Below are 14,259 nucleotides of genomic sequence, written 5' to 3'. Positions count from 1 at the left end.
ATAAATGATAGACACAACTGGGTAAAACAATGCAAGTACTAGAACAAGTTAATAAGTAACAGGTTTAGTAAGTCTCATGAAAAGCTTCTCCTGGAAAAAATACAAAGTGGATTATTGAGCTGAAAGAAGAAATGCATGTTATGCTGAAAAGTAGTGAACTTCGAATTAACAGGTAATGAAACGTGTACTTAATATGTATGTACTCTAGCTGTCTTTTCCAAAACATTCAGTCATTATACTACGCGACATAAGACATACTGTCAAAAGGAACTGCAACAAATACTTAAATAACTACATAGCATTTCTTAACTAACAGTAAATATTATCATCATCTGTAAAGAAAAACTTCATTATTCATATTACCATATTCTTCATATAACTATTCATCATCTGCAAAGAGAAACTTATGCATATTCATATTACCATTTACTTCACACAACTATTCATTACCATTCATTACTTTATATAGTATAGAGTTTCTTACTTCCAGCATATTTCATCACTAAAATTAACATCTGTAGTTCTGTCTGACAGTCTGCATCAATCGCCCTGTATTCTGAAAGGAAAATAATTAGTCAAGACTGCTATCATACTATGTGTATAGTATATTCTGGTTAATGCTTGTTAATTCTGATCCATTTACTCTTCATGACAATATATTCCATTTTCTTTCCTTCATTTTGATGGTAAAATTTCCATTTCATAGTAAACCACTGTGGTTGTTTAATTAATTTCTTTTACACGGTTTTGCTTTCTGAAAAATGATGAATATGGATTAATATCTTGTATTTAATTCATATACCCATTAAATAAAAACTTGTTTCTAGTAATATAATTAAGCATACAGCATAGCATGACAGAAAACGTATTAGGTCAAAAACATAGACAATTTTCAAGTGCAAAAAATGTATACACAGTATCATAATGTAGAGCAAAAAAAAATCTAGAATAGGCAAAATATCATGACAGAAAACGTATTAGGTTAAAAACATAGACAGTTTTCAAGTGCAAAAAATGTACACACTGTATCATAATGTAGTAGCAAAACATGTAAAATAGTCAAGATGTTGAGATATCATAAGGAAAAATGTCAAAGTCAACTGTTGTTTGTTACATCTTAAAGATTTCATAGTGCATACAGACACACAAAATCGAAAATTTGCACGGTCTGATATATAACGACAAGAAAAGCGACCTGCTAACCTTACCTTGCCGGGCACTTGCCAAGAAAAAATATGATAATCATCAGTAAATAGTCACATAAATATAATTGCGTGAGTGGTCATACAAATATCAGGAAATGGCGGTACAGTGTGATAGATCGTAAAGTATGTTCATTCAATGAAGGGTTTAATATTGGAAATATGGTGATTGCCTTTTGCTTTTTCTGATTCTCAAAGTTTCAACATGTACCACATTGGGATGAGGAATGCTGCGAATTCTGTATGGACCTGCGTATAGAAGTTCAAATTTACTGCATCTACTCTTTCCTCTGTTGGATAATTAGTATGTGCGTACTAATATCTTCTGTCCAATGTGAAAGTCACGGCGTGTACAAACCTGTTTTTGCTGTCGTCTCCGGCGCTCTGCTGCACGTTTGATGTTGTTGAGCGCAATCTCAATTATTTCATGGTGGCGTAGTCGACGAGATGTAGGAAAGGATACTAATTCTTTAATTTTGTTAGGCGGTTCAACATTTTTTCAATCTAACAGTCGGAGATAGCATAGTGGATTCATCTGGTATGGAGTTAATTACATCCTGGAATGAGTGTATGTGTGTATCCCAATCAATATGTCTTTTATGGCAGTACATTCTACACAGTTTACCAATTTCTTTCATCAGTCGTTCACAAGGGTTTGAAGAAGCGTGATACTTGGATATATAGATCGGAGAAATGTTTCTAGCTCGTAACATACGTGTCCATATCGCAGATCGAAAATGTGGTCCATTGTCGGAAATTACTTTCAATACATGCCCTACATGAAATAAAAAATGTTTTACAAATGCATTCGAAATAGATTTAGCAGTAGCTTTGCGTAACGGAGTGAAGGTAACAAATTTCGAAGTGAGTTCAACAGCGACAAAGATGTAGCAAAAACCTCTATTAGTTCTGGGAATCGGTCCAAAAACGTCTACAGCGGCCATGTGTCTCAATTTAACAGGTACAATGGGATGTAACGGAGGAATATGTGAAGTCGTGTCTGATTTAGATTTCTGGCAGATTTTACATGACGCTCAAACTCGTCGAATACGTTTCTCCATGTTGGCAAAATAACAGTTCTGTCTCAGTATAAGAAAACATTTTCTGGCTCCATAATGTGCGTAACTTAAATGAGTATACCAAATTAATTTGTTAACAAGTTCGTCAGGAATGCATAATAACCAGTTGTTGCCGTCAGGGTGAGAGCGGCGAAACAGAATGTTATTGCGTACCGTGTAATAGTTTCTAATGGTAACGTTACTCTTATCTTGCCACAAAAAATATAAAATAATATGAATAATATTCTCATTTAGCGTAACTACCCAACAGTGAAAATATAATACAATGTGACAAACCTATAACCTTTTAATAATTGACAGTCAAGTTAACCTGGTAAATTTTGGACGTCAGCAATGCTGCGTCATGGCCCTGATACATCATTCTGAATAAGCTGAAAAATCTTACCTTAATTAGATCGCCGGATAACGCGTATATATCTGCTCCTATAAGAAATTGTCTTATAAAAAAGGAAAGAACTGACTTTTCTTTTCAATAATCGGGATTGCCAAGGATTGGAGAAATTATTGAATTGTTTGAATTGAGATTAATGTCAAAAGTTACTTTTTTATGAGAAAGATTATTATTAACAGATCTTTTTTTTAAACATCTACATGGGACTTGATTAACAATACTACATATGCGCGAGGCTGCTTTTACCTTATCCTACAACGTTCAGGCTCTGCCATCGCTGCACACGACCGGTCCAGCCAACACGATACAACAGACACGACTGCTCGCTACCAACAACTAACTCCTACTGCTACACAGTTCCTACTGCAGTCAATACTACTCTTTGGTCTCAGATTCTCTTCTAGCTTACATATCGCAGGCAGCGCGTGAGCAATACATCGAAATTACATCAGCTCGAGTGCGCTAGCAACAAGTTCTTTAATTATGGACCTCTTACAACCGGAAAAAAATACTAAATGTGCATACGATTCTTTTTTTGGAATCATCAGACACGTACTTATCTAAAACTTCCTGGCAAATTAAAACTGTATGCCGGAACAAGACTCGAACTCGGGATGAATGAAGATGAAGCATCGATTGAACGTACATTCCTCACAGATGTTGTTCAGATCACAGATGGAGAAGACACTGATGAAGATCTTCTTGTTGAGGAAGAGGAAGCAACTAATGTCGTTGGTACATTTGAAGTACAAGCACATAGTCAGCTAGGCATAGTGAATTCAACTGTTGGTCAGAAGCCAGTGCACCTGCTAAAAAAAGAAAACGAATTAGTGTTAATGTTACGAAAGGAAATGAAGATGTTCCGAACTGGAAGAAAGTTCAACCAACTTAAACGTCTTCACCGATAACAGAGGTGCTAACCAAGACAAATGTTCAAATGTGTGTGAATTCCTAAGGGACTAAACTGCTTGGATCATCGGTCCCTAGACTTACACACCACATAAACTAATTTATACTAAGAACAACACATACACAAACATGCCCGAGGGAGGACTGGAACCTCCGGAGGGAGAGGCAGCGCAGTCCGTGACACGACGCCTCAAACCAAGACAGAAGACATGATTAAAATAGAGGGTTTACCACCTTATGAGATTTTTTTCACTTTATTTTGACTCAGAAGTGTTTTCAAAAATTACTGAATACACAAATACACATGCACAAGATAATAATCGCCATTCATTTCCAATAACTGCTCCATTGCTGAAGCAATTTATAGAAATAATGATTATTTCAGGACATGACACATTACCTGCAACGGAACTGTACACACAGATTATCTGCAACAAAACTGTACTGATCGAAAGATGAAGACAAAGGATTACCAGTTGTAAGAAGTTGCATGAGTCGTAAATAATTCTTGTCAATAAAACAAAATGTCCGTTTGTCTAATAACGACAGAATGAATAAAAATGACAAGTTTTCTAAAGCGGGACCAATCTTTGATGTAATCAATGAAAAATATCGTCAATTTGGAATATATTCGTATAATTTGTCTATTAACGAGGAAATGGTCCCTTATTTAGGGAGACATTGCTGCAAGATGTTCACCTGTCAGATTTGGTTTCAAATTTTGGTGTTTATGCAGTACAAATGGCTACTTGCAACAAATTCATTCCTTATGATGGGAAGGTGGCAGAATGTGAAACATCTGAATTTCCTTGAGGTGAAAAAGTAGTTACGAATAGGCTTTCAGTTGTTGAAGAACCGTCTCGTCATTGTATGTATTTTGATAATTTCTGTTCCTTTTATTCTTTATTTTGTGTTTTAAAACAAGAGATTTTTTTGCCATTGGCTCGTTTCGGGAGAACCGCACTGCAAAGTGCCCTTTGGAATCCCCCTCAAGCATGAATAATAAAGGCGAGTGTATGTCTGAATTTCTGTTTGACGATAAAACTGAAGTCATGATGGTAAAGTGGAATGATAATTCCACTATGACAGTAGTCACCAACAACGGCAGCATTCAGCCTTTAGTGAATGCAAAAAGATACAGTTGGAAAGAAAAGGAAAGTATTTCTCTGCACCAACCCAGGGTTATAGCTCAGCACAGTCAGCATACGGGTGGTGTTGATTTACGTTGATAATATTACTGCCAATTACAGAATTTGAATAGGAGGCAAAAAATGGTGGTCGCCTCTCTTCACCAACTTAACAGACAGTGTATTTGTCAATTCATGGAAAATATACAATCTCGGAAATTAAGAAAATATGTCATAGCTTGAATTTCGAAAATGCTTATGCATGACTCTAATGAAATATACGGCAGCCGAGGATGAAAGAAAGAGAGAAACTGCAACCCCTCAGAACACAGAAAAATGCACTTACGGACGTCCCCTTAAATGCTCCTTCCAAAAGAAATACGCTATGATGATGTGGGCCACATAATAATAGCGGAGGAAAACAAAGCAAGAAGAAGATCTAGGTTATGTAAAACTACAACAACTGACAATTGCATCTCTATTCAAACTGTTTTCAAACATTTCATAAGAGAACTAATTAAGACTCCTTGTAGTCCCTAAGTTGCGTAAACGCAACACTTTGCTGTACTTTAATTAGTAGCTGTATATTTTTTGTGTATTTGTGTCTATATTATTATACAATTAGATCAAATAAACATTATTTTTTAAAAAATTAACATTATTCTAATGTGTGGTCTTCAATGGGTTAAATATTTCTTTATTTGGAAACATGATAACCTGACTCTCTCGCCAAACGAATTAAAATTAGGGTACAATGCATTGCCCCTTTGTTAACAAAACGCAGCTCAGTCTTCTAATACAAGGTTGACTATGTCAGAGAAGGAGGAACCTTTCGTTGGATCAAGAAACTTTCAAAGTTAAACGGTTTCATATCGATTTTGTCAATGACACTCTTCCTCCTAATACACTCTTGTATTTAAATTTATGACTTATCTGAAACCAAGCCGGAAATCGTCCAAAACTTCAAAGCATCCCAAGTTGCTCAATTAAATCTAAAATGTTATTAAAGTATCTTCCACTTCATTAAGATTCTTGAATTTTCTTAAGTGATAAAGAACTTTTTAAACATTATTATTTCAACAGTCAACTTGAAACTTAGCAACCAAATTTATTTATTAAACAAAACGAAATGAACAAACACTATGAACTACAGCTCTGGTATCTTACTATTGATTCACACATCGATTTCAGATAGACGTCTAATATTTGCGACCTCGTAAATGTGTTTGTATTTATGCATAGCACAATGGGTGCTATTTCTGTTGATGAATGCGATTTTTGGGCGACACAGGTAAATCCAAGTGTATTTTTGTGCTCTGGTTTTAGTTTGATATTATTTCTAAAGGTTTTTACCGTTCGGCTGCCATCGTGATATACTGAAACACTGCAACCCCAAAGTTCTACTCGTCTCCAAAGAACGACTCCAGTGCTTACATTAACCTGCTATAGACAGGCGATCAGGCAATTATAGTAGTGCGTAACTGGTGGGCGAATCAAGACGAATCAAAATCGGTTTTCCTCTTCTTTCTTATTACAGACTAATCCGTAATTTGAAATTGTCACAACAGGGCACAGCAGAAAACAATAAACGGCTTCACTTACTTGATATTCAGTTGCAAGTAAGAACTGAACTGATTAACAAAACAAGTGAGCACAAGTAAGACTAACAATGTACAGTAGTTTGTCTCGGCTGAAATATGGATGGGTGGTAGTCGATAGTACTATCGATCTATCGATGGTTTTAATCTACCAATGACTATGTTGACAATCAACAGTGCGTGTCCCCTTTTGCGCTGTAAGACTGAAAATCAAAATATTTTCCAGTTGCACTAGATGGTAACTAGGTGGCGTGTATTTTCATTTAGGTAACAGGGTTACCTGTGACGACGCTGTTTAGCGCCCGAACACCTCAAACCACACACACAGGTAAGAGGGTGGGTTCGAATCCTCCGGACCCCCCCCCCCCCCCCCCCCCCCAGACACCTTGGTCTTTTGGCTACGCACTCTCGTCGTGTTGTACGTCCCAGAAAACACACTTGCAAGGTACGACGTAACGAGGATGACGGGGGCTCAGGACGCCTTTTGAACAAGTTCAAAACGCCATCCAGTGAGGGATGTAGGTGCTCACTGTAAAGATTCCAACAGTTTTCGGTTGAAGAAATTCCATGTGAAATTCCTGTCCTTCAAATGGTTGACTGTCTAGTGGCTCGAATTAAAGATAGGTGCCTCACCGCCAACAGTCCTCAGGCCAGGTTGTCGCTTGTGCCACAGTGATCAGGTGGCTGGGGAGCTAAAAACGTCTGCAGTAGTAGCGAACCCCGGACGTCCTACTGTGCCTCCAGCAAGTCAACTATCTTAACGTACGCCATGCACGCCATCATATCGTCGCTTGGTGACTCGCCGCCAACTCGCCTAGCTGCAGCTACCTCAGGGAGTCACGCCGTCAGCCTGCCGCACCACGCCCTGCGGCGGCGTCAAACGCTGCGGCGGCGTCAAATGCTGCGGCGGCCGCCGCCCCCCCCCCCCCCCCCCCCACCCGCTGAGCCGCGCCGCCTCGAAGCTGCCACCGACCAAGCTGTGGCCGGCTTCCAAGCCGCCTTTACGGCCGAAAGGGCCGCACTAAAGGAAGAGCTCGCAGCTGTTCATCGTCAGCTGCAGCAGCTGCGTGAAGAGCTGCGAGCTCTCAAGAAGAAGCCGCCGGTTCCCATCGCCCCCCCCCCCCCCCCCCCGTGGGTTGACCAGTGGGGGTCTATGCGGCCACACAGCCAACCGCCGCTCCGCCCCTTGCAGCAATGCAGGAGGTGGCGCCAATGGAAACCGACGATGTGACGCCACGGACGCCACGGACGCTACACTCCGCCAAGGCAGGTGCAAGCAAAGGTGCTGCGGCACCGCCCGACTCCTCCCATGTAGAGAAGTCTATAGCAAAGAAGTTGCAGTACCTGAAAATACCATATTCACACGAGTTGCAGCCGTTCCTCAAGAACATTGCGGCATCGCTACAGGACGGGTCCAACCCATACTTTGACCAACCGTACACCTTTGCAATACCATGTGCCATGCCTCCCCTCCCCCATCGTTCCACCGCTTCAACCACTCTCAGCACAGGTGGCTGAACTTCATCACCAAGAAGGAGTTAACCCTAATTAACAAATATCCCATCTTCACGCCTAACGACTGGCAATTACTGACAGACCTAGCAGAACCACAAGTGACTGACAAAGTACCTGCCGACATCTTTAGTCGTCACAGAACCTAAGTAGCAAAGCAGTGAGAGATCATCATTAGACGGCTTGGAGCTCATTCTAAACCTACCGGCCAGCCATTTAGGCCGTTCCTTTTCCACTTCTCTTACTGTCCCTCCCACTATCCTTTAATCTTTCTTTTATTAAAAAAAAAATAAAATAAAATAAAAAATCACAAAAAAGAAAAAAAGCACAAAGTCAAGCAAATACGATAACGCCAACAATTTTTCTCCCCAAGCCATCATGTCAGAAGAAGAAGCGCCTCGTGCGCTAGTGCTTCGTTCCCAGACAAGGACATCTTCCTCCTTGAAGTGTGCGCAAACGCAGACATCGCTGCTCCCTTTCAGAAGCACGATCGCCTGTTAGGCAGGAACCGGGCAAAGACGTTCCTGCGGAGTGGTTGCTACCGATATCATATGTGCGTGGCTCCGGTATGGCTATCGCACAGTCCAGTATTATCAGAAACTCCTTACAAGCTAAATACATTTTGAAGTTAAGCTATTCAAAACTGACGCAATTTTCCTTTCTGAAGACTGGTAAAACTACAAAAATGTTAACGAAACACAATTAATCTGCAAATGTCTCATATTCAATGGGGAAACACCTTCTTGAGTTTCAGCGTGCAAGATAGTGCAGGACCGACGAAGGATGGCTTTAGCGTCCACACGTTATACAAGTAGATTTAAAATAAAAAATTTAGAATTTAACTTATGATAAAATTTTGTAACTCAAGAATGACCGACAGCGCATTTCAAATAGTTTTAATTTATAACATAGCACACAGATACGTAATACTCGAAATATTTATAAATGTATCGCAAAAAAACAATTCATGTCTAGCAACAACAAAAACTGTAGAAAACGGACAAAACTGCTTATGACAGTGTCTTGTGCACATTCGTTCACGTGATTCTAAAATCAGTTAACGGACTGAGTTACTGTCCGAAGAACATAATGTGCTCGTAGGCACACTATCTCCCAGGTACAGCACTCCCACGTATTGTCACAAAATGTTTGATTTTGGATGGTTAATTGACAACAGAAAGTTATCCAAAATTAATGATTCACTAGGCATCAATTTCATTTCCATCTGATTTCAAAAGTGACTACTTCTGTGTGATGAGCGCTGTGGTCGTCCCAAAACGCCAACCGCAAATGAAAACGTCAAGATTGTGCACAATATGGTATTGGGAGGTAAGTGATGAGAGGTAAATAAAATGATTGACGTCTAGCTATATCAGAAGAAAGATAATTATAGGTTTTATATTTAACTATAGCTGTGAAGTAACTTTGTGTTAAGGTAGCTGACGGAAGCCAGTTGCAAAAACGAAAGACTGTCGTGATCGTTTTAACATCTACATCTATACTCCGCAAGCCACCTTGCGATTTGTGGCAGAAGTACTTTGTGTATCACTGTTACTTCCGCCTTTTCCTGTTCCAGTAGCGAAAGGTTCGCGGGAAGAACATTAAACCATCCCGTGATGCAGAACTCTCCCTTCTAGTATTTGCCACTCTTGTTGGCTGAGCATCTCAGTAGCGCTTTCGTGTTTTCTAAATGATCCTGTAATCAAACACAAAGTACTTATTACGATCTTCTCTATTTTCTGTCTGTCTGGTACGATTTCCAGGCGTGAGCAGTATTCAAATACTGATCGTTAAAGGATTTTATGTTATCTCTTTTTGTCGGTGGACTACTTTTAGTGAGGATTCTTCTAATGAATCTCAGTTTGGACTTTGCCTTACTTGCGATTGGTTTTTTGTGGTCGTTTCACTACACATCGCTCTGTACTCATTACTCTTCGATATTTCACGGACGTGTTCAATGCGGCTGCACTCTGTAGGGTGACTGGTAGTGACAACAGGTCCGGAGACTGAGTGGGTACACTGCTGACCGAAAGAAAGGCGTTTAATCCACTGTAATTATACACTGTGTCACTAGCTCAGTGATGCAAACACGCCTCATTCCGTTGACACTGACGGTGCTGACTGATGGCCAGTTGCAACGGTAGATGCCCTGCACTGCTGACGACAAGCTGGAGGAGGGCTGGCAGCCTCAGTGAGCCACGACCGTCACGTCAGCAGTGCTGCGTATTTGGTTGCGGTGGAGTTCCTCTCTGGGAATAGCATCGCGTTGAGACTCGGCCGCCCACGCGTTTACCACAGCGTTAGGTGGCGACTGCTGTGTTTTCCATGCGATCCGCAGCCCTTCGGCTGGAGTCGGACGGAGGCTAGCTCGGATGGTAGGTCAACAGTGCTGGGGCACCTAGTCTCGTAGCTCAGTGATGATGGTGGCTGGTCCACCTGGACTCTAAGGCACCTGCTGGCGATGCCCAGTCGTCTCGTTATCCGCCACGAGCCTGGCATCGTGCCGGTCCTGCTGGACTCGGAAGTGCCCTTGCTTCCAATTTCAGGAACGTTTACCTGGCTGTGATGTGCATTTGTTAAGGCAAAAACCTGGCACCTAGTCACTAAGCCTGTAGCAGAAGTCATGTCTGGTGTGGTGGCAAGAACCTGCCACATCTACTACTACTAGGTGTTGCTGTTTTTTGCCGAGTGCAACTAGCCCATCTTCTGCCTACAGTCAAATTTTTCAGGGAATGAAAGAAGCATTCAGTAAGGCATAATTTAGTGAGGAGAGCTACGACTTTTTTTTTTGGTGGGAGGGGGGCTATATACTACTGAGTGCAGATATTTTTACATCTTGTTCGACAACATGAGACCAATGCAAAAGCCTACAGAACTTGTTAAAACTGATGGAAGAGTGCTGTTTCTCAAATAAACACTGGTAACTTCGCAAATAAAAAGCAATAAATCGTTTCTAATGGTTTATAATGAACTTAGAAACTACAATTGTTACTACAGAAAAGTTGCTTTTGTGTGTGTGTGTGTGTGTGTGTGTGTGTGTGTGTGTGTGTGTGTGTTTAATTCTGATGAAGGCCTGTTTGGCCGAAAGCTTCGTTTGACAGTCTCTTTATTGTGCCTATCTGTGCTTCAGCATCTCCACTATATGGTGAGTACCAAGTATCCTTTTTATAATACTATAATATTGTCATTATTCCATCCTTGATTTTCCACTGTTTGAGTTTCTGCTCTTAGGAGACCTGTTTTCAAACTCACTTGCTGATATTCATTTTATGTCTTGCGTGTGCTGTCCACTTGATTTATCAGTATGTGGCTGTGTTAATATTAACTCTACTAATACTATTTCGTATGTTGCGGGGGTGCATAAGATTATTATTATTCATTGTATGTCCTTTTGTACGCTGTGAAATTGATTCATGTATGTGTGCCTGTGTTAGTATGTTGCGAAAGTGCATAGGATTGTTATCGTTATTGTTATATTTTATTCACTTGGTAAAGAAGCTTGAAAGGCGCTTACTTGTATAGCCCTGCGTTCATGTTTTTAGGTGTCTCAATTTATAACTTATATAAGGCAAAGAGTCACCTTGAAGTACCACTTAATTTCTGAACGCTGTGCCTAATAAAGGTATCTGTCTTCAACATTATAGCAGAGCTATTTAAATGTGTGTGCTTCCATTTTAAACTCTTGATGCCAGACCCTTTGTAATATCGCCACCATCTTGTTATCTATTGTTCTGTCTCCCTCTGCAGCCGCAGTAGGCACAAGTCAGTTTAAGGATTTTGCACTTAGTGTTTCTGTTCGTTGAATGGGGTGAACTGCATGCACACACTCAGCCCCCCCCCCCCCCACACACACTATATATATATATATATATATATATATATGCTCTTCCTGCCGCCACCCCTTACCCACTGGGATGGAATTTGTGTACCCCAGCTGTCTGTGTCTAGTGTAATCCATGGAATAGTGTGAATGTGTTCAGATGATTGCGATTCATGTAACTAAGGTGGGACGTGGGGACCAGCCCGGTATTCAACTCGTGGGTTGTAATAAAAACCCCTAAAAACCACATCCACTCTGGCCGGCACACCGGCCCTCGTCGTTAATCCTCCAGTGGGATTCAATCCGGGGGTGGCGCGAATACCCGAGTCCAGGAAGCAGTGCATTAGCGCTCTCGGCTAACCTGGCGGGAATATATATAGCCGAGAGCGCTAATGCGCTGCTTCCTGGACACGGGTAGACGCGCCACCCCCGGATTGAATCCCACTGGAGGATTAACGACGAGGGCCGGTGTGCCGGCCAGCGTGGATGGGGTTCTTAGGGAGTTTTATTACACCCCACGAGTTGAATACCGGGCTGGTCCCCACGTCCCACCTTAGTTACATGAATCGCAATCATCTGAACACATTCACACTATTCCATGGATTACACTAGACACAGACAGCTGGGGTACACTAATTCCATCCCAGTGGGTAAGGGGTGGCGGCAGGAAGAGCATCAGGCCACCCCTTAACATTAACCTTGCCAAATCCGATTCTAACCCAGCTGACCCTGCGAAACTGTGGGAAAAGGCACAAGCAAAAGAAAGAAAGAGAGAGAGAGAGAGAGAGAGAGAGAGAGAGAGAGAGAGAGAGAGAGAGAGAGGGAGGGAGAGAGAGAGAGGGGGGGGGGAGACAGGGTGCACTATTTTACTTCGTAATGGGAAATAAATTGGAATGGAGATGAAATACAACAAAATGCTTGAGATAGAAGTTGTAGGTGGCAAAGAGGGTCACGCATTGATACTTATGGCCGTGACCTTGAACGTGAGTTTCTGAGCTGATGTGGAGGTTAAAATGATTTTTTTTTTTAAAGTGGAAATCCTAACGTTTGATTAAAGGTTTGAGAAGACCAGCAACTTACACGTATAAAGTGACACATTATTCAAGGTCATGGCGAGGTTCAGTCAAGGTCAAATAAACAAATATGTTTTTATTTCTGTAGGGATTAATTTGGAATAAAGGAGGTATGGCAAAATGCAATGTTTGGTGTAAATTGTAAGGGGCATAATGGTCTTGCATCATCACCAATATCCCAGCTTTTAAAGGTAATTACAAAAGATCGCTCGAAGATTGAGTTTTTTTCATTGATAACCCTGTCTGTGACGTCGGGTTTGGAAGAATCAAACAGTGATTTGAACTTTAAGTTATAATTAACGTGTTTATTGGCAAAAATAAGTACATGAGAGTGTGTAAATGTTATTGTGGCATTTGCAAGACAGTAAAAAAACGTAAATACAATGCGGATCATTGATTTACAAGTCGTTGAATGAGTCCCCTCGCCTCTCATTCCTAGTTGTGCCCCTTGCAGCTTGCGTCTAACATTGTATTTTGCTGTAGCCCTCCTCTGTTCCACTCGTATATTAATCCATACTAGAACTAAAAACATATTTCCTTATTTGACGTTCATTGAACTAGCCTTGACCTTGAATAAAGTATACATTTTACACGTAAAATTTTCTGCTCGTTTCAAATCTTGAACCAAATATTAGGGTTACGATTTAAAAAGATCACTTTGAAATCAAATAATCTTGAAAATTGTATTCAAGATCACAGAGATTAGTAGCAATACGTGGCTCTCTTCACCAATTATATCTCATCTCCATTACTTAGTGATTCCCCATTATGGTTTATATATGTTATCGACATATTGCCAAAAAGCATGTTATCGTATTTATTAATTTGGTGCCAGAACGTATTTTACTTAAATATCCGGGTTGTAAGATCCTACTAACAGCATGCATTTCCTATCCCTTTATTACTGCTCTAAGGCGCTTGTCCTAAGCCTACTTGTACGTGGTCATTGATGGCAGTTCCTTTTGGTTCCAGAAACTAAAATAAATTGTTGATATTACTGTCCTGAAGTGGTTTTCAGTCTTTATTTTCTAACTGAACGTTGTCGGTGAATACTGACTTAATATTACTTTTCTTATCCTCACTGGGCTTCACCTCGGCTTTGCCTGAGCCGTAAAGATCGGCTTTGTTTCTAAAAAAAAAAAAAAAAAAAAAAAAAAAAAAAAAAAAAAAAAAAAAAAAACAAAACAGTATGTATTCACTAGCCAGAAGAACTTAGTTATTTCTAAAATTTAGAAATTATGTCATTTTTTAAATATTGCTGTGAGGTTTGAAAGCTGTTATTTAGCATCTTATGGTATGTGGGGCTTAAAGAACAATTACTGTCTTTCTAGATCACTTTAGCGTTATAGAATCGTAATATGTATTTATTCCGCCTAGCAAGGCGCTTTGTCGAGAGCCTTAGGAGCTTCCACATGAAGTTTTTATTATTTGTTCATTTGGTGAGCCCTAATGTTAATAAATTGTTTTTAAAATTTCATATGCTTTTACTGCCCAACTGGTACTCACCCTACCAGCTCCCTACTGCTTCAAATACTTCTGCTCCATTTG

This window comes from Schistocerca gregaria, chromosome 3 (genome assembly GCF_023897955.1).
Source record: "Schistocerca gregaria isolate iqSchGreg1 chromosome 3, iqSchGreg1.2, whole genome shotgun sequence".
NCBI lineage: Eukaryota > Metazoa > Arthropoda > Insecta > Orthoptera > Acrididae > Schistocerca > Schistocerca gregaria.
This window is presented reverse-complemented; position numbering follows the sequence as displayed.